Source organism: Carassius gibelio, chromosome B9 (genome assembly GCF_023724105.1).
Source record: "Carassius gibelio isolate Cgi1373 ecotype wild population from Czech Republic chromosome B9, carGib1.2-hapl.c, whole genome shotgun sequence".
In the NCBI taxonomy this organism is placed as follows: domain Eukaryota; kingdom Metazoa; phylum Chordata; class Actinopteri; order Cypriniformes; family Cyprinidae; genus Carassius; species Carassius gibelio.
The window spans coordinates 30,576,219-30,600,002 of NC_068404.1; the positions used below are offsets into that span (position 1 = coordinate 30,576,219).

General features: G+C 39.3%; 2 long non-coding RNA genes across 4 annotated transcripts in view; one reads left to right on the forward strand and one right to left on the reverse strand.

Moving 5' to 3' along the window:
* LOC127964965 (uncharacterized) overlaps positions 1-23,784 on the forward strand; it is a 30,320-nt gene that overhangs the window by 920 nt on the left and 5,616 nt on the right. The window contains exons 2-4 of one of the 3 annotated variants that reach the window (XR_008155194.1): positions 8,024-8,976; positions 14,977-17,248; positions 21,328-23,314. This is a non-coding gene — a long non-coding RNA (uncharacterized LOC127964965). Of the gene's footprint in view, positions 1-7,982; positions 8,977-10,545; positions 10,962-14,976; positions 17,249-21,327; positions 23,315-23,784 lie in introns of those variants that run through there. The other 2 variants (XR_008155193.1, XR_008155195.1) reach the window with 2 other exon arrangements.
* On the reverse strand, positions 973-14,981 carry LOC127964977 (uncharacterized). Its single transcript, XR_008155213.1, has 3 exons — positions 12,976-14,981; positions 7,293-9,013; positions 973-3,095 (listed from the first exon to the last, which is right to left on the reverse strand). It is a non-coding gene; the product is annotated as an uncharacterized LOC127964977 (long non-coding RNA).

The following is a 23,784-nucleotide window of genomic DNA, read 5'->3' on the forward strand; positions in this document are numbered from 1 at the left end:
TGGCCAATTTTCGCATAATTGGTATCAATGCTCTCGGCATGACCCACAGAATATTGGGAGACCATTTTAATTTCAATAGTCTAATTTATTCAAAAGTTATTAGCCTTTATGTTATATTTCATTATAACTCTTGGCCACAAGGTGGCGCTGCCACCAAACTTTTTGAGTACCTTCAGGGCATGGAGCCGAATATTTTTGTAATTATTTTCGTAACGATACGATGCTGCGTTCAATAAATACAGCATTTTAAAACATAATTCAAAATGTCCGACGCCTAAAATGGCCGACACTGGAAAATTGTATATCATTTGACTCGACATGACTCACTGAATCTAAAGAGACCAATTTTGTGATTTTTGGCTAAACCATTCAGAGGTTATAAGCCAAAATAAGCATTTTTCATATCTCCTGACCACTAGGTGGCACTGTGTTGAAACACTGCAGGTAGTCTCAGGTCATGCTTATTATAACACACACCAAGTTTGGTCTCAATATGCCAAACCATTGCTGAGATATAGCCTCACGTGTATTTTTGCGTGCTTTTCGTCAAATTTTTTCACGTGTCATTCGAGAACGGTTGGACAAATCAACTTGAATTCCATAACTTTTAGCCAGCATGGTCTGAAGATGATCTGAGCCAATGTTCGTGAAAATCGGACAAACCGTCCAGGACGAGTTCGAAAAAGTATGTTTTTCGAACAATCGAAAATAGCGAAAAAACTAAACCTTGCGATTTTTTAATTTTGGGGTTCATTCGACTTTGCATGAGCCAAGGATTCAGAGGAAAAAAGAATTTCCATTTTCTGGCTTACAGTTCAAAAGTTATTAGCATACAAACATTGAAAGTTTGGACAAGTGGTGGCGCTAGAGAGTAGGAGTTAGAGACTTCAAATTAGCTGTAGTTAATGTTGGGACTGTCCTGTATCAGTGTGCCAAATTATACAACTTTCCCGCAATCGGTTCTATGGGCTGCCATAGACTTGCGGCGGAAGAAGAAGAAGAAGAAGAATAATAATAAATATAGCTGCAAGCAGCAATTACGGGGCCAAGCACTCCAACGGCAAATGTAGTAGCTAAGCATCGCATAAAGCATCACACCAAATACATTAATGAGCAATAACAGCAATTTTGGAATTATTGTATTTGAAATGGCAAAAAAAAAAACACCAATACCACCTCTAGTAGCATGATTACTTGGTTTATCAAGCTTGACCAATAGGTGACACTGTTATAAAATCAATTTGGTGTACTCTGTGTGACTTTTCAATGACACACACAAAGTTTGGTGTCAATATGCCAAAGCATTCCAGGGATACAGCCTCAAGTGTAATTTTCTCATTGTGCCTCAAATTCGTCGATGTGGTATGCGAAAACGGTTTTGTCTATCGACTCAAAATCCATAACTTTGTGTCAACATAGTCTGAAGATCATCTGATTCGAATTTGGTGAAAATTGGACATACGGTTCATGAGGAGTTCGAAAAAGTAGGTTTTCCACATAAATCAAAATGGTGGACCGGAACTTCAGTAAACACTGGCATATTTGGTATCTATGTTATCAGCATAAGCCAGGGAATATTTTGAGCCCAGTTTCTTTGCAATAGGCTAATGGACTAAAAAGTTATTAGCATTTTAAAAAGTGTAATTACTCATGGTTAATGAATGGTTTGTTACTCTTGACCAATAGGTGGCGCTGTTACCAAATTTATGTGGCATGGTCAGTGTGAGGTGGCGATGACACATACAAAGTTTGGTGCAAATATGTCAAAGTGTTGCAGAGATACAGCCTCAAATGCATTTTGGCACCCTTCCAGCAAATTCGTTGATGCGCTAAATGAGAACCGTTACGTATATCGACACAAAATCCATAACTATTTGCCAGCATGGTCTGAAGATGATTCACGTCAAATTTGGTGAAAATTGGGCTAACGGTCTAGGAGGAGTTCGAAAAAGTAGGTTTTCAACATTAAGCAAAATGGCGGACAGGAAGTAAGGCCAATTTTCACATTATTGGTATCAATACTCTCGGCATGACCCACAGAATATAGCGAGACCATTTTAATTTTAATAGACTAATTTATTCAAAAGTTATTAGCGTTTATGTGATATTTCATTATAACTATTGGCCACAAGGTGGCGCTGCCACCAAACTTTTTGAGTACCTTCAGGGCATGGAGCCGAATATTTTTGTAATTATTTGCGAAACGATACGATGCTGCGTTCAAAAAATACAGCATTTTGAAACATAATTCAAAATGGCCGACGCCTAAAATGGCCGACACAGGAAAATTGGATATCATTCGACTCGACATGACTCACTGAATCTAAAGAGACCAGTTGTGTGATTTTTGGCCAAACCATTCAGTAGTTATAAGCCAAAATATGCATTTTTCATATCTCCTGACCACTAGGTGGCGCTGTGTCGAAACACAGCAGGTAGTCTCAGTTCATGCTTGTTATAACACACGCCAAGTTTGGTCTCAATATGACAAACCGTTGCCGGGATATAGCCTCACGTGCATGTTTGCGTGCTTTTCGTCAAATATGTTTACGTGTCATTCGACAACAGTTGGACGAATCAACTTGAATTCCATAACTTTTTGCCAGCATGGTCTGAAGATGATCTGAGCCAATTTTCGTGGAAATCGGACTAACCGTCTAGGACGAGTTCGAAAAAGTAGGTTTTTCGAATAATTGAAAATAGCGAAAAAACTAAACCTTGCGATTTTTGAATTTTAGGGTTCATTCGACTTGGCCTGAGCCAAGGATTCAGAGGAAAAAAGAATTTCCATTTTCTGGCTTACGGTTCAAAAGTTATTAGCATACAAACATTGAAAGTTTGGACAAGTGGTGGCGCTAGAGAGTAGGAGTTAGAGGCTTCAATTTTGCTATAGTTAATGTTGGGACTGTCCTCTATCAGTGTGCCAAATTATACAACTTTCCCGCAAACGGTTCTATGGGCTGCCATAGACTTGCGGCGGAAGAAGAAGAAGAAGAATAATAATAATAATAACGCCAACGAAAACAATAGGTGCCTACGCACCTTCGGTGCTTGGCCCCTAATAACGCCAACGAAAACAATAGGTGCCTACGCACCTTCGGTGCTTGGCCCCTAAATATAGCTGCAAGCAGCAATAACGGGGCCAAGCACTACAGAAGCAAGCTTCAGACGAATGGCAGGAATGAGTAATTAAAAGTGTTTTAAGATTATTTTAGGCAAAATGGCTTGAAAACAATAAACACAACAACTAGTAATAAGATTTATTGGCTTATCACGTGTAACCTATAGGTGGCACTGTTACCAAATTAGTTTGGAATGGTCAGTGTGAGGTGTCGATGGCACATACAAAGTTTGGTGCAAATATGTCAAAGCATTGCAGAGATACAGCCTCAAATGCATTTTGACACCCTTCCAGCAGGTTCATTGAAGCGCTAAATGAGAACCGTTTCGTATATCGACACGAAATCCATAACATTTTGCCAGCATGGTCTGAAGATGATACACGTCAAATTTGGTGAAAATCTGACAAAAGGTCTAGGAGGAGTTCGAAAAAGTAGGTTTTCAACATTAATCAAAATGGCGGATAGGAAGTTCAGCCAAATAAGGGAAACTTTGTATCTATGTTCTCGACTTGACCCAAGGAATCTATTAAGACCAGCATCATGTCAATAACCAGATGTATTCAAAAGTTATTAGCCTTTATGTAAATTGAGTTATAACTTTTGAACACTAGGTGACGCTGTTTCAAAATATTTTGAGTACCTTCAGGGGATGGTGTTGTTGGCACATTCTGAGTTTCGTAATATTACACTAATGCATTTGTTTAGTATAGCATTCTATTTCAGAAAACTGCATTGAAGTCAATGGGAATTTCATGTTGTGTTCTATTATAGCGCCACCAAGAGGCTCAGTCCAACCATTTGTTTTATGTGTCATCAGAGTGAGCCCATACATATGTGTGTCAATTTTGGTGAAAATATCTCAATTCACTTCAGAGTTATAGACATTTAAATGAAAAAACACGTAAAAAATGACTGACTCTTGACTTTGATTGAATTGTACTACCCCTTACTATCAATATTTTTGCATTTGGGCATTGGTGTATAGCTATCGACCTATGTTTCCGAACTTCTGACGGTGGTTTCGTCTCGATCAAACAAGCGGTTTCAAAGATATAGCCAAATGTTTTTTAAGCGCTAAATCACAACGCTACACAAACCGTAAAGCGAAACCTAGCATGTTTGGTATTGTAGGACTCTGTAAGGTTTCAGGAGTCCAATTTGATGAGTCTGGTGAAAATACGTCGACCACACCCAAAGTTATAAGCATTTTAAAAAAGAAGATCACCACTAGGTGGCGCTGTTTCAAAACTTTTCACGCTCCTTCAGGACATTGTGCTGATGACCCATACCAAGTTTCGTAACAATCCGTTGATGCGTTCTTAAAATACAGCATTTTAGCACAAAATTCAAAATGGCCGACAGTCAAAATGGCCGAAATGGTAAAATTGGATATCAGTCAACTCGGCATGTTGCCCTGAATCTAACAAGACCAATATTATGATTTTTGGACAAACTATTCAGAAGTTATAAGCAAAAATAGCAGTTTTTCATATCTCCGGACCAGTAGGTGGCGCTGCGCCGAAACGCAGCATGTAGCCTCAGGTCATGCTTGTTATGACATGTACCAAGTTTGGTCTGAATAGGATAAGTCGTTGCAGAGATACAGCCATACGACTGTTTTTGTAAGCGTTACGTAAAATTTGTTTGAGCGTTTATCGGAAACGGTTTGACGAATCAATTTGATTTGCATAACTTTTGGTCAGCACTCCCTGAAGATGAGCTGGTTCAATTTTCGTGTGAATCGGACAAACCGTCTAGGACGAGTTCGAAAAAGTAGGTTTTTCAAAAAATTCAAAATGGCGGCCACATTTATGTGACGGAAAATGACTTGCTAGGGTGCAATCGAATCGGCATGAGCTCAGAAATCAGATGAAAAAAGAATTTTGATGATTGGCCTCACGGTCAAAAAGTTATTAACAAAATTAAAGTGAAATTTTGGACAGTTGGTGGCGCTAGAGGGATTGACTTAGACACACCAAAATTGGTGTACTTAATGTTGGCACTGTCCTCTATCAGAATGTCAAACCATTACAACTTTCCCGCATTCGGTTCTATGGGCTGCCATAGACGCCCAGTCGGAAGAATAATAATAATAATAATAAGAACGCCAACAAAAACAAGAGGGTCCTACGCACCTTCGGTGCTTGGCCCCTAAATATAGCTGCAAGCAGCAATTACGGGGCCAAGCACTCCAACGACAAATGTAGTAGCTAAGCATTGCATAAAGCATCACACCAAATACATTAATGAGCAATAACAGCAATTTTGGAATTATTGTATTTGAAATGGCAAAAAAAAAAAAAACACCAATACCACCTCTAGTAGCATGATTACTTGGTTTATCAAGCTTGACCAATAGGTGACACTGTTATAAAATCAATTTGGTGTACTCTGTGTGACTTTCAAATGACACACACAAAGTTTGGTGTCAATATGCCAAAGCATTCCAGGGATACAGCCTCAAGTGTCATTTTCTCATTGTGCCTCAAATTCGTCGATGTGGTATGCGAAAACGGTTTCATCTATCGACTCAAAATCCATAACTTTTAATCAGTATAGCCTGAAGATCATTTGATTCGAATTTGGTGAAAATCGGACATACGGTTGATGAGGAGTTCGAAAAAGTATGTTTTCAACATAAATCAAAATGGCGGACCGGAAGTTCAGCTTACTGTGGTATATTTGGTATCTATGTTATCGGCATAAGCCAGGGAATATTTTGAGCCCAGTTTCCTTCAAATAGGCTAATGCATTAAAAAGTTATTAGCATTTTAAAAAGTGTAATTACTCATGGTTAATGAATGGTTTATTACTCTTGACCAATAGGTGGCGCTGTTACCAAATTTATGTGGCATGGTCAGTGTGAGGTGGCGATGACACATACAAAGTTTGGTGCAAATATGTCAAAGTGTTGCAGAGATACAGCCTCAAATGCATTTTGGCACCCTTCCAGCAAATTCGTTGATGCGCTAAATGAGAACCGTTACGTATATCGACACAAAATCCATAACTTTTTGCCAGCATGTTCTGAAGATGATGCACGTTAAATTTGGTGAAAATTGGGCTAACGGTCTAGGAGGAGTTCGAAAAAGTAGGTTTTCAACATTAAGCAAAATGGCGGACAGGAAGTAAGGCCAATTTTCACATTATTGGTATCAATACTCTCGGCATGACCCACAGAATATAGCGAGACCATTTTAATTTAAATAGACTAATCTATTCAAAAGTTATTAGCATTTATGTGATATTTCATTATAACTATTGGCCACAAGGTGGCGCTGCCACCAAACTTTTTGAGTACCTTCAGGGCATGGAGCCGAATATTTTTGTAATTATTTGCGAAACGATACGATGCTGCGTTCAAAAAATACAGCATTTTAAATCATAATTCAAAATGGCCGACGCCTAAAATGGCCGACACAGGAAAATTGGATATCATTTGACTCGACATGACTCACTGAATCTAAAGAGACCAGTTGTGTGATTTTTGGCCAAACCATTCAGTAGTTATAAGCCAAAATATGCATTTTTCATATCTCCTGACCACTAGGTGGCGCTGTGTCGAAACACTGCAGGTAGTCTCAGTTCATGCTTGTTATAACACACGCCAAGTTTGGTCTCAATATGACAAACCGTTGCCGGGATATAGCCTCACGTGCATGTTTGCGTGCTTTTCGTCAAATTTGTTTACATGTCATTTGACAACAGTTGGACGAATCAACTTGAATTCCATAACTTTTTGCCAGCATGGTCTGAAGATGATCTGAGCCAATTTTCGTGGCAATCGGACTAACCGTCTAGGACGAGTTCGAAAAAGTAGGTTTTTCGAATAATTGAAAATAGCGAAAAAACTAAACCTTGCGATTTTTGAATTTTGGGGTTCATTCGACTTGGCATGAGCCAAGGATTCAGAGGAAAAAAGAATTTCCATTTTCTGGCTTACGGTTCAAAAGTTATTAGCATACAAACATTAAAAGTTTGGACAAGTGGTGGCGCTAGAGAGTAGGAGATAGAGACTTCAAATTTGCTATAGCTAATGTTGGGACTGTCCTCTATCAGTGTGCCAAATTATACAACTTTCCCGCAATCGGTTCTATGGGCTGCCATAGACTTGCGGCGGAAGAAGAAGAATAATAATAACGCCAACAAACACAATAGGTGCCTTCGCACCTTCGGTGCTTGGCCCCTAAATATAGCTGCAAGCAGCAATTACGGGGCCAAGCACTCCAACGGCAAATGTAGTAGCTAAGCATCGCATAAAGCATCACACCAAATACATTAATGAGCAATAACAGCAATTTTGGAATTATTGTATTTGAAATGGCAAAAAAAAAAAAACACCAATACCACCTCTAGTAGCATGATTACTTGGTTTATCAAGCTTGACCAATAGGTGACACTGTTATAAAATCAATTTGGTGTACTCTGTGTGTCTTTTCAATGACACACACAAAGTTTGGTGTCAATATGCCAAAGCATTCCAGGGATACAGCCTCAAGTGTCATTTTCTCATTGTGCCTCAAATTCGTCGATGTGGTATGCGAAAACGGTTTTGTCTATCGACTCAAAATCCATAACTTTGAATCAGTATAGCCTGAAGATCATTTGATTCGAATTTGGTGAAAATCGGACATACGGTTGATCAGGAGTTCGAAAAAGTATGTTTTCAACATAAATCAAAATGGCGGACCGGAAGTTCAGCTTACCGTGGTATATTTGGTATCTATGTTATCGGCATAAGCCAGGGAATATTTTGAGCCCAGTTTCCTTCAAATAGGCTAATGCATTAAAAAGTTATTAGCATTTTAAAAAGTGTAATTACTCATGGTTAATGAATGGTTTATTACTCTTGACCAATAGGTGGCGCTGTTACCAAATTTATGTGGCATGGTCAGTGTGAGGTGGCGATGACACATACAAAGTTTGGTGCAAATATGTCAAAGTGTTGCAGAGATACAGCCTCAAATGCATTTTGGCACCCTTCCAGCAAATTCGTTGATGCGCTAAATGAGAACCGTTACGTATATCGACACAAAATCCATAACTTTTTGCCAGCATGGTCTGAAGATGATGCACGTCAAATTTGGTGAAAATTGGGCTAACGGTCTAGGAGGAGTTCGAAAAAGTAGGTTTTCAACATTAAGCAAAATGGCGGACAGGAAGTAAGGCCAATTTTCACATTATTGGTATCAATACTCTCGGCATGACCCACAGAATATAGCGAGACCATTTTAATTTTAATAGACTAATTTATTCAAAAGTTATTAGCATTTATGTGATATTTCATTATAACTATTGGCCACAGGGTGGCGCTGCCACCAAACTTTTTGAGTACCTTCAGGGCATGGAGCCGAATATTTTTGTAATTATTTGCGAAACGATACGATGCTGCGTTCAAAAAATACAGCATTTTAAATCATAATTCAAAATGGCCGACGCCTAAAATGGCCGACACAGGAAAATTGGATATCATTTGACTCGACATGACTCACTGAATCTAAAGAGACCAGTTGTGTGATTTTTGGCCAAACCATTCAGTAGTTATAAGCCAAAATATGCATTTTTCATATCTCCTGACCACTAGGTGGCGCTGTGTCGAAACACTGCAGGTAGTCTCAGTTCATGCTTGTTATAACACACGCCAAGTTTGGTCTCAATATGACAAACCGTTGCCGGGATATAGCCTCACGTGCATGTTTGCGTGCTTTTCGTCAAATTTGTTTACGTGTCATTCGACAACAGTTGGACGAATCAACTTGAATTCCATAACTTTTTGCCAGCATGGTCTGAAGATGATCTGAGCCAATTTTCGTGGCAATCGGACTAACCGTCTAGGACGAGTTCGAAAAAGTAGGTTTTTCGAATAATTGAAAATAGCGAAAAAACTAAACCTTGCGATTTTTGAATTTTGGGGTTCATTCGACTTGGCATGAGCCAAGGATTCAGAGGAAAAAAGAATTTCCATTTTCTGGCTTATGGTTCAAAAGTTATTAGCATACAAACATTGAAAGTTTGGACAAGTGGTGGCGCTAGAGAGTAGGAGATAGAGACTTCAAATTTGCTATAGTTAATGTTGGGACTGTCCTCTATCAGTGTGCCAAATTATACAACTTTCCCGCAATCGGTTCTATGGGCTGCCATAGACTTGCGGCGGAAGAAGAAGAAGAAGAATAAATATAGCTGCAAGCAGCAATTACGGGGCCAAGCACCCCAACGGCAAATGTAGTAGCTAAGCATCGCATAAAGCATCACACCAAATACATTAATGAGCAATAACAGCAATTTTGGAATTATTGTATTTGAAATGGCAAAAAAAAAAAAAACACCAATACCACCTCTAGTAGCATGATTACTTGGTTTATCAAGCTTGACCAATAGGTGACACTGTTATAAAATCAATTTGGTGTACTCTGTGTGACTTTTCAATGACACACACAAAGTTTGGTGTCAATATGCCAAAGCATTCAAGGGATACAGCCTCAAGTGTAATTTTTTCATTGTGCCTCAAATTCGTCGATGTGGTATGCGAAAACGGTTTTGTCTATCGACTCAAAATCCATAACTTTGAATCAGTATAGCCTGAAGATCATTTGATTCGAGTTTGGTGAAAATCGGACATACGGTTGATGAGGAGTTCGAAAAAGTATGTTTTCAACATAAATCAAAATGGCGGACCGGAAGTTCAGCTTACCGTGGTATATTTGGTATCTATGTTATCGGCATAAGCCAGGGAATATTTTGAGCCCAGTTTCCTTCAAATAGGCTAATGCATTAAAAAGTTATTAGCATTTTAAAAAGTGTAATTACTCATGGTTAATGAATGGTTTATTACTCTTGACCAATAGGTGGCGCTGTTACCAAATTTATGTGGCATGGTCAGTGTGAGGTGGCGATGACACATACAAAGTTTGGTGCAAATATGTCAAAGTGTTGCAGAGATACAGCCTCAAATGCATTTTGGCACCCTTCCAGCAAATTCGTTGATGCGCTAAATGAGAACCGTTACGTATATCGACACAAAATCCATAACTTTTTGCCAGCATGGTCTGAAGATGATGCACGTCAAATTTGGTGAAAATTGGGCTAACGGTCTAGGAGGAGTTCGAAAAAGTAGGTTTTCAACATTAAGCAAAATGGCGGACAGGAAGTAAGGCCAATTTTCACATTATTGGTATCAATACTCTCGGCATGACCCACAGAATATAGCGAGACCATTTTAATTTTAATAGACTAATTTATTCAAAAGTTATTAGCATTTATGTGATATTTCATTATAACTATTGGCCACAAGGTGGCGCTGCCACCAAACTTTTTGAGTACCTTCAGGGCATGGAGCCGAATATTTTTGTAATTATTTGCGAAACGATACGATGCTGCGTTCAAAAAATACAGCATTTTAAATCATAATTCAAAATGGCTGACGCCTAAAATGGCCGACACAGGAAAATTGGATATCATTTGACTCGACATGACTCACTGAATCTAAAGAGACCAGTTGTGTGATTTTTGGCCAAACCATTCAGTAGTTATAAGCCAAAATATGCATTTTTCATATCTCCTGACCACTAGGTGGCGCTGTGTCGAAACACTGCAGGTAGTCTCAGTTCATGCTTGTTATAACACACGCCAAGTTTGGTCTCAATATGACAAACCGTTGCCGGGATATAGCCTCATGTGCATGTTTGCGTGCTTTTCATCAAATTTGTTTACGTGTCATTCGACAACAGTTGGACGAATCAACTTGAATTCCATAACTTTTTGCCAGCATGGTCTGAAGATGATCTGAGCCAATTTTCGTGGCAATCGGACTAACCGTCTAGGACGAGTTCGAAAAAGTAGGTTTTTCGAATAATTGAAAATAGCGAAAAAACTAAACCTTGCGATTTTTGAATTTTGGGGTTCATTCGACTTGGCATTAGCCAAGGATTCAGAGGAAAAAAGAATTTCCATTTTCTGGCTTACGGTTCAAAAGTTATTAGCATACAAACATTGAAAGTTTGGACAAGTGGTGGCGCTAGAGAGTAGGAGATAGAGACTTCAAATTTGCTATAGTTAATGTTGGGACTGTCCTCTATCAGTGTGCCAAATTATACAACTTTCCCGCAAACGGTTCTATGGGCTGCCATAGACTTGCGGCGGAAGAAGAAGAAGAAGAATAATAAATATAGCTGCAAGCAGCAATTACGGGGCCAAGCACTCCAACGGCAAATGTAGGAGCTAAGCATCGCATGAAGCATCCCACCAAATTCATTAATGAGCAATAACAGCAATTTTGGAATTATTGTAATTGAAATGGCAAAAAAAAATCATAATACCACCTCTAGTAGCATGATTACTTGGCTTATCAAGCTTGACCAATAGGTGGCACTGTTATAAAATCAATTTGGTGTACTCTGTGTGACTTGACACACACAAAGTTTGGTGTCAATATGCCAAAGCATTCCAGGGATACAGCCTCAAGTGTCATTTTCTCATTGTGCCTCAAATTCGTCGATGTGGTATGCGAAAACGGTTTTGTCTATCGACTCAAAAGCCATAACTTTGAGTCAGCATAGTCTGAAGATCATTTGATTCGAATTTGGTGAAAATCGGACCTACGGTTGATGAGGAGTTCGACAAAAAAGGTTTTCAACATAAATCAAAATGGCGGACCGGAAGTTCAGCTTACTATGGTATATTTGGTATCTATGTTATCGGCATAAACCAGGGAATATTTTGAGCCCAGTTCCATTCGAATGGGCTAATGCAATAAAAAGTTATTAGCATTTTTACAAGTGTAATTATTCATGGTTAATGAATGGTTTATTACTCTTGACCAATAGGTGGCGCTGTCACCAAATTTCTGTGGCATGGTCAGTGTGAGGTGGCGATGACACATACAAAATTTGGTGCAAATATGTCAAAGCGTTGCAGAGATACAGCCTCAAATGCATTTTGGCACCCTTCCAGCAAATTCGTTGATGCGCTAAATGAGAACTGTTTCGTATATCGACACGAAATCCATAACTTTTTGCCAGCATGGTCTGAAGATGATTCACGTCAAATTTGGTGAAAATTGGACTAACGGTCTAGGAGGAGTTCGAAAAAGTAGGTTTTCAACATTAAGCAAAATGGCGGACAGGAAGTATGGCCAATTTTCACATAATTGGTATCAATGCTCTAGGCATGACCCACAGAATATAGCGAGACCATTTTAATTTTAATAGTCTAAATTATTCAAAAGTTATTAGCATTTATGTGATATTTCATTATAACTATTGGCCACAAGGTGGCGCTGCCACCAAACTTTTTGAGTACCTTCAGGGCATGGAGCCGAATATTTTTGTAATTATTTGCGAAACGATACGATGCTGCGTTCAAAAAATACAGCATTTTGAAACATAATTCAAAATGGCCGACGCCTAAAATGGCCGACACAGGAAAATTGGATATCATTCGACTCGACATGACTCACTGAATCTAAAGAGACCAGTTGTGTGATTTTTGGCCAAACCATTCAGTAGTTATAAGCCAAAATATGCATTTTTCATATCTCCTGACCACTAGGTGGCGCTGTGTCGAAACACAGCAGGTAGTCTCAGTTCATGCTTGTTATAACACACGCCAAGTTTGGTCTCAATATGACAAACCGTTGCCGGGATATAGCCTCACGTGCATGTTTGCGTGCTTTTCGTCAAATTTGTTTACGTGTCATTCGACAACAGTTGGACGAATCAACTTGAATTCCATAACTTTTTGCCAGCATGGTCTGAAGATGATCTGAGCCAATTTTCGTGGCAATCGGACTAACCGTCTAGGACGAGTTCGAAAAAGTAGGTTTTTCGAATAATTGAAAATAGCAAAAAAACTAAACCTTGCGATTTTTGAATTGTAGGGTTCATTCGACTTGGCCTGAGCCAAGGATTCAGAGGAAAAAAGAATTTCCATTTTCTGGCTTACGGTTCAAAAGTTATTAGCATACAAACATTGAAAGTTTGGACAAGTGGTGGCGCTAGAGAGTAGGAGTTAGAGGCTTCAAATTTGCTATAGTTAATGTTGGGACTGTCCTCTATCAGTGTGCCAAATTATACAACTTTCCCGCAAACGGTTCTATGGGCTGCCATAGACTTGCGGCGGAAGAAGAAGAAGAAGAATAATAATAACGCCAACGAAAACAATAGGTGCCTACGCACCTTCGGTGCTTGGCCCCTAAATATAGCTGCAAGCAGCAATTACGGGGCCAAGCACTCCAACGGCAAATGTAGTAGCTAAGCATCGCATAAAGCATCACACCAAATACATTAATGAGCAATAACAGCAATTTTGGAATTATTGTATTTGAAATGGCAAAAAAAAAAACACCAATACCACCTCTAGTAGCATGATTACTTGGTTTATCAAGCTTGACCAATAGGTGACACTGTTATAAAATCAATTTGGTGTACTCTGTGTGACTTTTCAATGACACACACAAAGTTTGGTGTCAATATGCCAAAGCATTCCAGGGATACAGCCTCAAGTGTAATTTTCTCATTGTGCCTCAAATTCGTCGATGTGGTATGCGAAAACGGTTTTGTCTATCGACTCAAAATCCATAACTTTGTGTCAACATAGTCTGAAGATCATCTGATTCGAATTTGGTGAAAATTGGACATACGGTTCATGAGGAGTTCGAAAAAGTAGGTTTTCCACATAAATCAAAATGGTGGACCGGAACTTCAGTAAACACTGGCATATTTGGTATCTATGTTATCAGCATAAGCCAGGGAATATTTTGAGCCCAGTTTCTTTGCAATAGGCTAATGGACTAAAAAGTTATTAGCATTTTAAAAAGTGTAATTACTCATGGTTAATGAATGGTTTGTTACTCTTGACCAATAGGTGGCGCTGTTACCAAATTTATGTGGCATGGTCAGTGTGAGGTGGCGATGACACATACAAAGTTTGGTGCAAATATGTCAAAGTGTTGCAGAGATACAGCCTCAAATGCATTTTGGCACCCTTCCAGCAAATTCGTTGATGCGCTAAATGAGAACCGTTACGTATATCGACACAAAATCCATAACTATTTGCCAGCATGGTCTGAAGATGATTCACGTCAAATTTGGTGAAAATTGGGCTAACGGTCTAGGAGGAGTTCGAAAAAGTAGGTTTTCAACATTAAGCAAAATGGCGGACAGGAAGTAAGGCCAATTTTCACATTATTGGTATCAATACTCTCGGCATGACCCACAGAATATAGCGAGACCATTTTAATTTTAATAGACTAATTTATTCAAAAGTTATTAGCGTTTATGTGATATTTCATTATAACTATTGGCCACAAGGTGGCGCTGCCACCAAACTTTTTGAGTACCTTCAGGGCATGGAGCCGAATATTTTTGTAATTATTTGCGAAACGATACGATGCTGCGTTCAAAAAATACAGCATTTTGAAACATAATTCAAAATGGCCGACGCCTAAAATGGCCGACACAGGAAAATTGGATATCATTCGACTCGACATGACTCACTGAATCTAAAGAGACCAGTTGTGTGATTTTTGGCCAAACCATTCAGTAGTTATAAGCCAAAATATGCATTTTTCATATCTCCTGACCACTAGGTGGCGCTGTGTCGAAACACAGCAGGTAGTCTCAGTTCATGCTTGTTATAACACACGCCAAGTTTGGTCTCAATATGACAAACCGTTGCCGGGATATAGCCTCACGTGCATGTTTGCGTGCTTTTCGTCAAATTTGTTTACGTGTCATTCGACAACAGTTGGACGAATCAACTTGAATTCCATAACTTTTTGCCAGCATGGTCTGAAGATGATCTGAGCCAATTTTCGTGGAAATCGGACTAACCGTCTAGGACGAGTTCGAAAAAGTAGGTTTTTCGAATAATTGAAAATAGCGAAAAAACTAAACCTTGCGATTTTTGAATTTTAGGGTTCATTCGACTTGGCCTGAGCCAAGGATTCAGAGGAAAAAAGAATTTCCATTTTCTGGCTTACGGTTCAAAAGTTATTAGCATACAAACATTGAAAGTTTGGACAAGTGGTGGCGCTAGAGAGTAGGAGTTAGAGGCTTCAATTTTGCTATAGTTAATGTTGGGACTGTCCTCTATCAGTGTGCCAAATTATACAACTTTCCCGCAAACGGTTCTATGGGCTGCCATAGACTTGCGGCGGAAGAAGAAGAAGAAGAATAATAATAATAATAACGGCAACGAAAACAATAGGTGCCTACGCACCTTCGGTGCTTGGCCCCTAATAACGCCAACGAAAACAATAGGTGCCTACGCACCTTCGGTGCTTGGCCCCTAATAATAATAACGCCAACGAAAACAATAGGTGCCTACGCACCTTCGGTGCTTGGCCCCTAATAATAACGCCAACGAAAACAATAGGTGCCTACGCACCTTCGGTGCTTGGCCCCTAATAATAACGCCAACGAAAACAATAGGTGCCTACGCACCTTCGGTGCTTGGCCCCTAAATATAGCTGCAAGCAGCAATTACGGGGCCAAGCACTCCAACGGCAATGTAGTAGCTAAGCATCGCATGAAGCATCACACCAAATACATTAATGAGCAATAACAGCAATTTTGGAATTATTGTATTTGAAATGGCAAAAAAAAAAAAAAAACACCAATACCACCTCTAGTAGCATGATTACTTGGTTTATCAAGCTTGACCAATAGGTGACACTGTTATAAAATCAATTTGGTGTACTCTGTGTGACTTTTCAATGACACACACAAAGTTTGGTGTCAATATGCCAAAGCATTCCAGGGATACAGCCTCAAGTGTCATTTTCTCATTGTGCCTCAAATTCGTCGATGTGGTATGCGAAAACGGTTTTGTCTATCGACTCAAAATCCATAACTTTGAATCAGTATAGCCTGAAGATCATTTGATTCGAATTTGGAGAAAATCGGACATACAGTTGATCAGGAGTTCGAAAAAGTATGTTTTCAACATAAATCAAAATGGCGGACCGGAAGTTCAGCTTACCGTGGTATATTTGGTATCTATGTTATCGGCATAAGCCAGGGAATATTTTGAGCCCAGTTTCCTTCAAATAGGCTAATGCATTAAAAAGTTATTAGCATTTTAAAAAGTGTAATTACTCATGGTTAATGAATGGTTTATTACTCTTGACCAATAGGTGGCGCTGTTACCAAATTTATGTGGCATTGTCAGTCTGAGGTGGCGATGACACATACAAAGTTTGGTGCAAATATGTCAAAGCGTTGCAGAGATACAGCCTCAAATGCATTTTGGCACCTTTCCAGCAAATTCGTTGATGCGTTAAATGACAACCGTTTCGTATATCGACACGAAATCCATAACTTTTTGTCAGCATGGTCTGACGATGATTCACGTCAAATTTGGTGAAAATCGGACTAACGGTCTAGGAGGAGTTCGAAAAAGTAGGTTTTCAACATTAAGCAAAATGGCGGACAGGAAGTAAGGCCAATTTTCACATTATTGGTATCAATACTCTCGGCATGACCCACAGAATATAGCGAGACCATTTTAATTTTAATAGACTAATTTATTCAAAAGTTATTAGCATTTATGTGATATTTCATTATAACTATTGGCCACAAGGTGGCGCTGCCACCAAACTTTTTGAGTACCTTCAGGGCATGGAGCCGAATATTTTTGTAATTATTTGCGAAACGATACGATGCTGCGTTAAAAAAATACAGCATTTTAAATCATAATTCAAAATGGCCGACGCCTAAAATGGCCGACACAGGAAAATTGGATATCATTTGACTCGACATGACTCACTGAATCTAAAGAGACCAGTTGTGTGATTTTTGGACAAACCATTCAGTAGTTATAAGCCAAAATATGCATTTTTCATATCTCCTGACCACTAGGTGGCGCTGTGTCGAAACACTGCAGGTAGTCTCAGTTCATGCTTGTTATAACACACGCCAAGTTTGGTCTCAATATGACAAACCGTTGCCGGGATATAGCCTCACGTGCATGTTTGCGTGCTTTTCCTCAAATTTGTTTACGTGTCATTCGACAACAGTTGGACGAATCAACTTGAATTCCATAACTTTTTGCCAGCATGGTCTGAAGATGATCTGAGCCAATTTTCGTGGCAATCGGACTAACCGTCTAGGACGAGTTCGAAAAAGTAGGTTTTACGAACAATTGACGATAGCGAAAAAACTAAGCCTTGCGATTTTTGAATTTCGGTGTCCATTCGACTCGGCATGAGCCAAGGAATCACAGGAAAAAAGAATTTTCATTTTGTGGCTTACGGTTCAAGAGTTATTAGCATCAAGTTTTTGAAAGTTTAGACAATTGGTGGCGCTAGAGAGTTTGAGTTAGAGACTTCAAATTTGCTACGGTTAATGTTCAGACAGTCCTCTATTAGTGTGCCAAATTATACAACTTTCCCGCAATCGGTTCTATGGGCTACCATAGACTTGGGGTGGAAGAAGAAGAGGAAGAATAATAATAATAACGCCAACAAACACAATAGGTGCCTTCGCACCTTCGGTGCTTGGCCCCTAATAACGCCAACAAACACAATAGGTGCCTTCGCACCTTCGGTGCTTGGCCCCTAATAAATATAGCTGCAAGCAGCAATTACGGGGCCAAGCACTCCAACGGCAAATGTAGGAGCTAAGCATGGCATGAAGCATCACACCAAATACATTAATGAGCAATAACAGTAATTTTGGAATTATTGTAATTGAAATGGCAAAAAAAAATCATAATACCACCTCTAGTAGCATGATTACTTGGCTTATAAAGTTTGACCAATAGGTGGCACTGTTATGAAATCAATTTGGTGTACTCTGTTTGACTTTTCAATGACACACACAAAGTTTGGTGTTAATATGCCACAGCATTCCAGAGATGCAGCCTCAAGTGTCATTTTGTCATTGTGTTTCAACTTCGTCGCTTTGGTATGCGAAAACGGTTTTGTCTATCGACACAAAATCCATAACTTTGAGTCAACCTAGTCTGAAGATCATCTGATTCGAATTTGGTGAAAATTGGACATACGGTTCATGAGGAGTTCGAAAAAGTAGGTTTTCCACATAAATCAAAATGGTGGACCGGAACTTCAGTAAACACTGGCATATTTGGTATCTATGTTATCGGCATAAGCCAGGGAATATTTTGAGCCCAGTTTCGTTGCAATAGGCTAATGGACTAAAAAGTTATTAGCATTTTAAAAAGTGTAATTACTCATGGTTAATGAATGGTTTATTACTCTTGACCAATAGGTGGCGCTGTTACCAAATTTATGTGGCATGGTCAGTGTGAGGTGGCGATGACACATACAAAGTTTGGTGCAAATATGTCAAAGTGTTGCAGAGATACAGCCTCAAATGCATTTTGGCACCCTTCCAGCAAATTCGTTGATGCGCTAAATGAGAACCGTTACGTATATCGACACAAAATCCATAACTTTTTGCCAGCATGGTCTGAAGATGATTCACGTCAAATTTGGTGAAAATTGGGCTAACGGTCTAGGAGGAGTTCGAAAAAGTAGGTTTTCAACATTAAGCAAAATGGCGGACAGGAAGTAAGGCCAATTTTCAAATTATTGGTATCAATACTCTCGGCATGACCCACAGAATATAGCGAGACCATTTTAATTTTAATAGACTAATTTATTCAAAAGTTATTAGCGTTTATGTGATATTTCATTATAACTATTGGCCACAAGGTGGCGCTGCCACCAAACTTTTTGAGTACCTTCAGGGCATGGAGCCGAATATTTTTGTAATTATTTGCGAAACGATACGATGCTGCGTTCAAAAAATACAGCATTTTGAAACATAATTCAAAATGGCCGACGCCTAAAATGGCCGACACAGGAAAATTGGATATCATTCGACTCGACATGACTCACTGAATCTAAAGAGACCAGTTGTGTGATTTTTGGCCAAACCATTCAGTAGTTATAAGCCAAAATATGCATTTTTCATATCTCCTGACCACTAGGTGGCGCTGTGTCGAAACACAGCAGGTAGTCTCAGTTCATGCTTGTTATAACACACTCCAAGTTTGGTCTCAATATGACAAACCGTTGCCGGGATATAGCCTCACGTGCATGTTTGCGTGCTTTTTGTCAAATTTGTTTACGTGTCATTCGACAACAGTTGGACGAATCAACTTGAATTCCATAACTTTTTGCCAGCATGGTCTGAAGATGATCTGAGCCAATTTTCGTGGCAATCGGACTAACCGTCTAGGACGAGTTCGAAAAAGTAGGTTTTTCGAATAATTGAAAATAGCGAAAAAACTAAACCTTGCGATTTTTGAATTTCGGGGTTCATTCGACTTGGCATGAGCCAAGGATTCAGAGGAAAAAAGAATTTCCATTTTCTGGCTTACGGTTCAAAAGTTATTAGCATACAAACATTGAAAGTTTGGACAAGTGGTGGCGCTAGAGAGTAGGAGATAGAGACTTCAAATTTGCTATAGTTAATGTTGGGACTGTCCTCTATCAGTGTGCCAAATTATACAACTTTCCCGCAATCGGTTCTATGGGCTGCCATAGACTTGCGGCGGAAGAAGAAGAAGAAGAAGAATAAATATAGCTGCAAGCAGCAATTACGGGGCCAAGCACTCCAACGGCAAATGTAGGAGCTAAGCATGGCATGAAGCATCACACCAAATACATTAATGAGCAATAACAGTAATTTTGGAATTATTGTAATTGAAATGGCAAAAAAAAAATCATAATACCACCTCTAGTAGCATGATTACTTGGCTTATAAAGTTTGACCAATAGGTGGCACTGTTATGAAATCAATTTGGTGTACTCTGTTTGACTTTTCAATGACACACACAAAGTTTGGTGTTAATATGCCACAGCATTCCAGAGATGCAGCCTCAAGTGTCATTTTGTCATTGTGTTTCAACTTCGTCGCTTTGGTATGCGAAAACGGTTTTGTCTATCGACACAAAATCCATAACTTTGTGTCAACATAGTCTGAAGATCATCTGATTCGAATTTGGTGAAAATTGGACATACGGTTCATGAGGAGTTCGAAAAAGTAGGTTTTCCACATAAATCAAAATGGTGGACCGGAACTTCAGTAAACACTGGCATATTTGGTATCTATGTTATCGGCATAAGCCAGGGAATATTTTGAGCCCAGTTTCTTTGCAATAGGCTAATGGACTAAAAAGTTATTAGCATTTTAAAAAGTGTAATTACTCATGGTTAATGAATGGTTTATTACTCTTGACCAATAGGTGGCGCTGTTACCAAATTTATGTGGCATGGTCAGTGTGAGGTGGCGATGACACATACAAAGTTTGGTGCAAATATGTCAAAGTGTTGCAGAGATACAGCCTCAAATGCATTTTGGCACCCTTCCAGCAAATTCGTTGATGCGCTAAATGAGAACCGTTACGTATATCGACACAAAATCCATAACTTTTTGCCAGCATGGTCTGAAGATGATTCACGTCAAATTTGGTGAAAATTGGGCTAACGGTCTAGGAGGAGTTCGAAAAAGTAGGTTTTCAACATTAAGCAAAATGGCGGACAGGAAGTAAGGCCAATTTTCACATTATTGGTATCAATACTCTCGGCATGACCCACAGAATATAGCGAGACCATTTTAATTTTAATAGACTAATTTATTCAAAAGTTATTAGCGTTTATGTGATATTTCATTATAACTATTGGCCACAAGGTGGCGCTGCCACCAAACTTTTTGAGTACCTTCAGGGCATGGAGCCGAATATTTTTGTAATTATTTGCGAAACGATACGATGCTGCGTTCAAAAAATACAGCATTTTGAAACATAATTCAAAATGGCCGACGCCTAAAATGGCCGACACAGGAAAATTGGATATCATTCGACTCGACATGACTCACTGAATCTAAAGAGACCAGTTGTGTGATTTTTGGCCAAACCATTCAGTAGTTATAAGCCAAAATATGCATTTTTCATATCTCCTGACCACTAGGTGGCGCTGTGTCGAAACACAGCAGGTAGTCTCAGTTCATGCTTGTTATAACACACGCCAAGTTTGGTCTCAATATGACAAACCGTTGCCGGGATATAGCCTCACGTGCATGTTTGCGTGCTTTTCGTCAAATTTGTTTACGTGTCATTCGACAACAGTTGGACGAATCAACTTGAATTCCATAACTTTTTGCCAGCATGGTCTGAAGATGATCTGAGCCAATTTTCGTGGAAATCGGACTAACCGTCTAGGACGAGTTCGAAAAAGTAGGTTTTTCGAATAATTGAAAATAGCGAAAAAACTAAACCTTGCGATTTTTGAATTTTAGGGTTCATTCGACTTGGCCTGAGCCAAGGATTCAGAGGAAAAAAGAATTTCCATTTTCTGGCTTACGGTTCAAAAGTTATTAGCATACAAACATTGAAAGTTTGGACAAGTGGTGGCGCTAGAGAGTAGGAGTTAGAGGCTTCAAATTTGCTATAGTTAATGTTGGGACTGTCCTCTATCAGTGTGCCAAATTATACAACTTTCCCGCAAACGGTTCTATGGGCTGCCATAGACTTGCAGCGGAAGAAGAAGAAGAAGAAGAAGAATAAATATAGCTGCAAGCAGCAATTACGGGGCCAAGCACTCCAACGGCAAATGTAGGAGCTAAGCATGGCATGAAGCATCACACCAAATACATTAATGAGCAATAACAGTAATTTTGGAATTATTGTAATTGAAATGGCAAAAAAAAAATCATAATACCACCTCTAGTAGCATGATTACTTGGCTTATAAAGTTTGACCAATAGGTGGAACTGTTATGAAATCAATTTGGTGTACTCTGTTTGACTTTTCAATGACACACACAAAGTTTGGTGTTAATATGCCACAGCATTCCAGAGATGCAGCCTCAAGTGTCATTTTGTCATTGTGTTTCAACTTCGTCGCTTTGGTATGCGAAAACGGTTTTGTCTATCGACACAAAATCCATAACTTTGTGTCAACATAGTCTGAAGATCATCTGATTCGAATTTGGTGAAAATTGGACCTACGGTTCATGAGGAGTTCGAAAAAGTAGGTTTTCCACATAAATCAAAATGGTGGACCGGAACTTCAGTAAACACTGGCATATTTGGTATCTATGTTATCGGCATTAGCCAGGGAATATTTTGAGCCCAGTTTCGTTGCAATAGGCTAATGGACTAAAAAGTTATTAGCATTTTTAAAAGTGTAAATATTCATTGTTAATGAATGGTTTATTACTCTTGACCAATAGGTGGCGCTGTTACCAAATTTATGTGGCATTGTCAGTCTGAAGTGGCGATGACACATACAAAGTTTGGTGCAAATATGTCAAAGCGTTGCAGAGATACAGCCTCAAATGCATTTTGGCACCTTTCCAGCAAATTCGTTGATGCGTTAAATGACAACCGTTTCGTATATCGACACGAAATCCATAACTTTTTGCCAGCATGGACTGACGATGATTCACGTCAAATTTGGTGAAAATCGGACTAACGGTCTAGGAGGAGTTCGAAAAAGTAGGTTTTCAACATTAAGCAAAATGGCGGACAGGAAGTAAAGCCAATTTTCACATTATTGGTATCAATACTCTCGGCATGACCCACAGAATATAGCGAGACCATTTTAATTTTAATAGACTAATTTATTCAAAAGTTATTAGCATTTATGTGATATTTCATTATAACTATTGGCCACAAGGTGGCGCTGCCACCAAACTTTTTGAGTACCTTCAGGGCATGGAGCCGAATATTTTTGTAATTATTTGCGAAACGATACGATGCTGCGTTCAAAAAATACAGCATTTTAAATCATAATTCAAAATGGCCGACGCCTAAAATGGCCGACACAAGAAAACTGGATATCATTTGACTCGACATGACTCACTGAATCTAAAGAGACCAGTTGTGTGATTTTTGGCCAAACCATTCAGTAGTTATAAGCCAAAATTTGCATTTTTCATATCTCCTGACCACTAGGTGGCGCTGTGTCGAAACACTGCAGGTAGTCTCAGTTCATGCTTGTTATAACACACGCCAAGTTTGGTCTCAATATGACAAACCGTTGCCGGGATATAGCCTCACGTGCATGTTTGCGTGCTTTTTGTCAAATTTGTTTACGTGTCATTCGACAACAGTTGGACGAATCAACTTGAATTCCATAACTTTTTGCCAGCATGGTCTGAAGATGATCTGAGCCAATTTTCGTGGCAATCAGACTAACCGTCTAGGACGAGTTCGAAAAAGTAGGTTTTTCGGATAATTGAAAATAGCGAAAAAACTAAACCTTGCGATTTTTGAATTTTGGGGTTCATTCGACTTGGCATGAGCCAAGGATTCAGAGGAAAAAAGAATTTCCATTTTCTGGCTTACGGTTCAAAAGTTATTAGCATACAAACATTGAAAGTTTGGACAAGTGGTGGCGCTAGAGAGTAGGAGATAGAGACTTCAAATTTGCTATAGTTAATGTTGGGACTGTCCTCTATCAGTGTGCCAAATTATACAACTTTCCCGCAATCGGCTCTATGGGCTGCCGTAGACTTGCGGCGGAAGAAGAAGAAGAAGAAGAAGAAGAAGCAGAATAATAATAACGCCAACGGAAACAATAGGTGCCTACGCACCTTCGGTGCTTGGCCCCTAAATATAGCTGCAAGCAGCAATCACGGGGCCAAGCATTCCAGCGGCAACATCAGGAGCTAAGCATATGTAGCATCAGACCA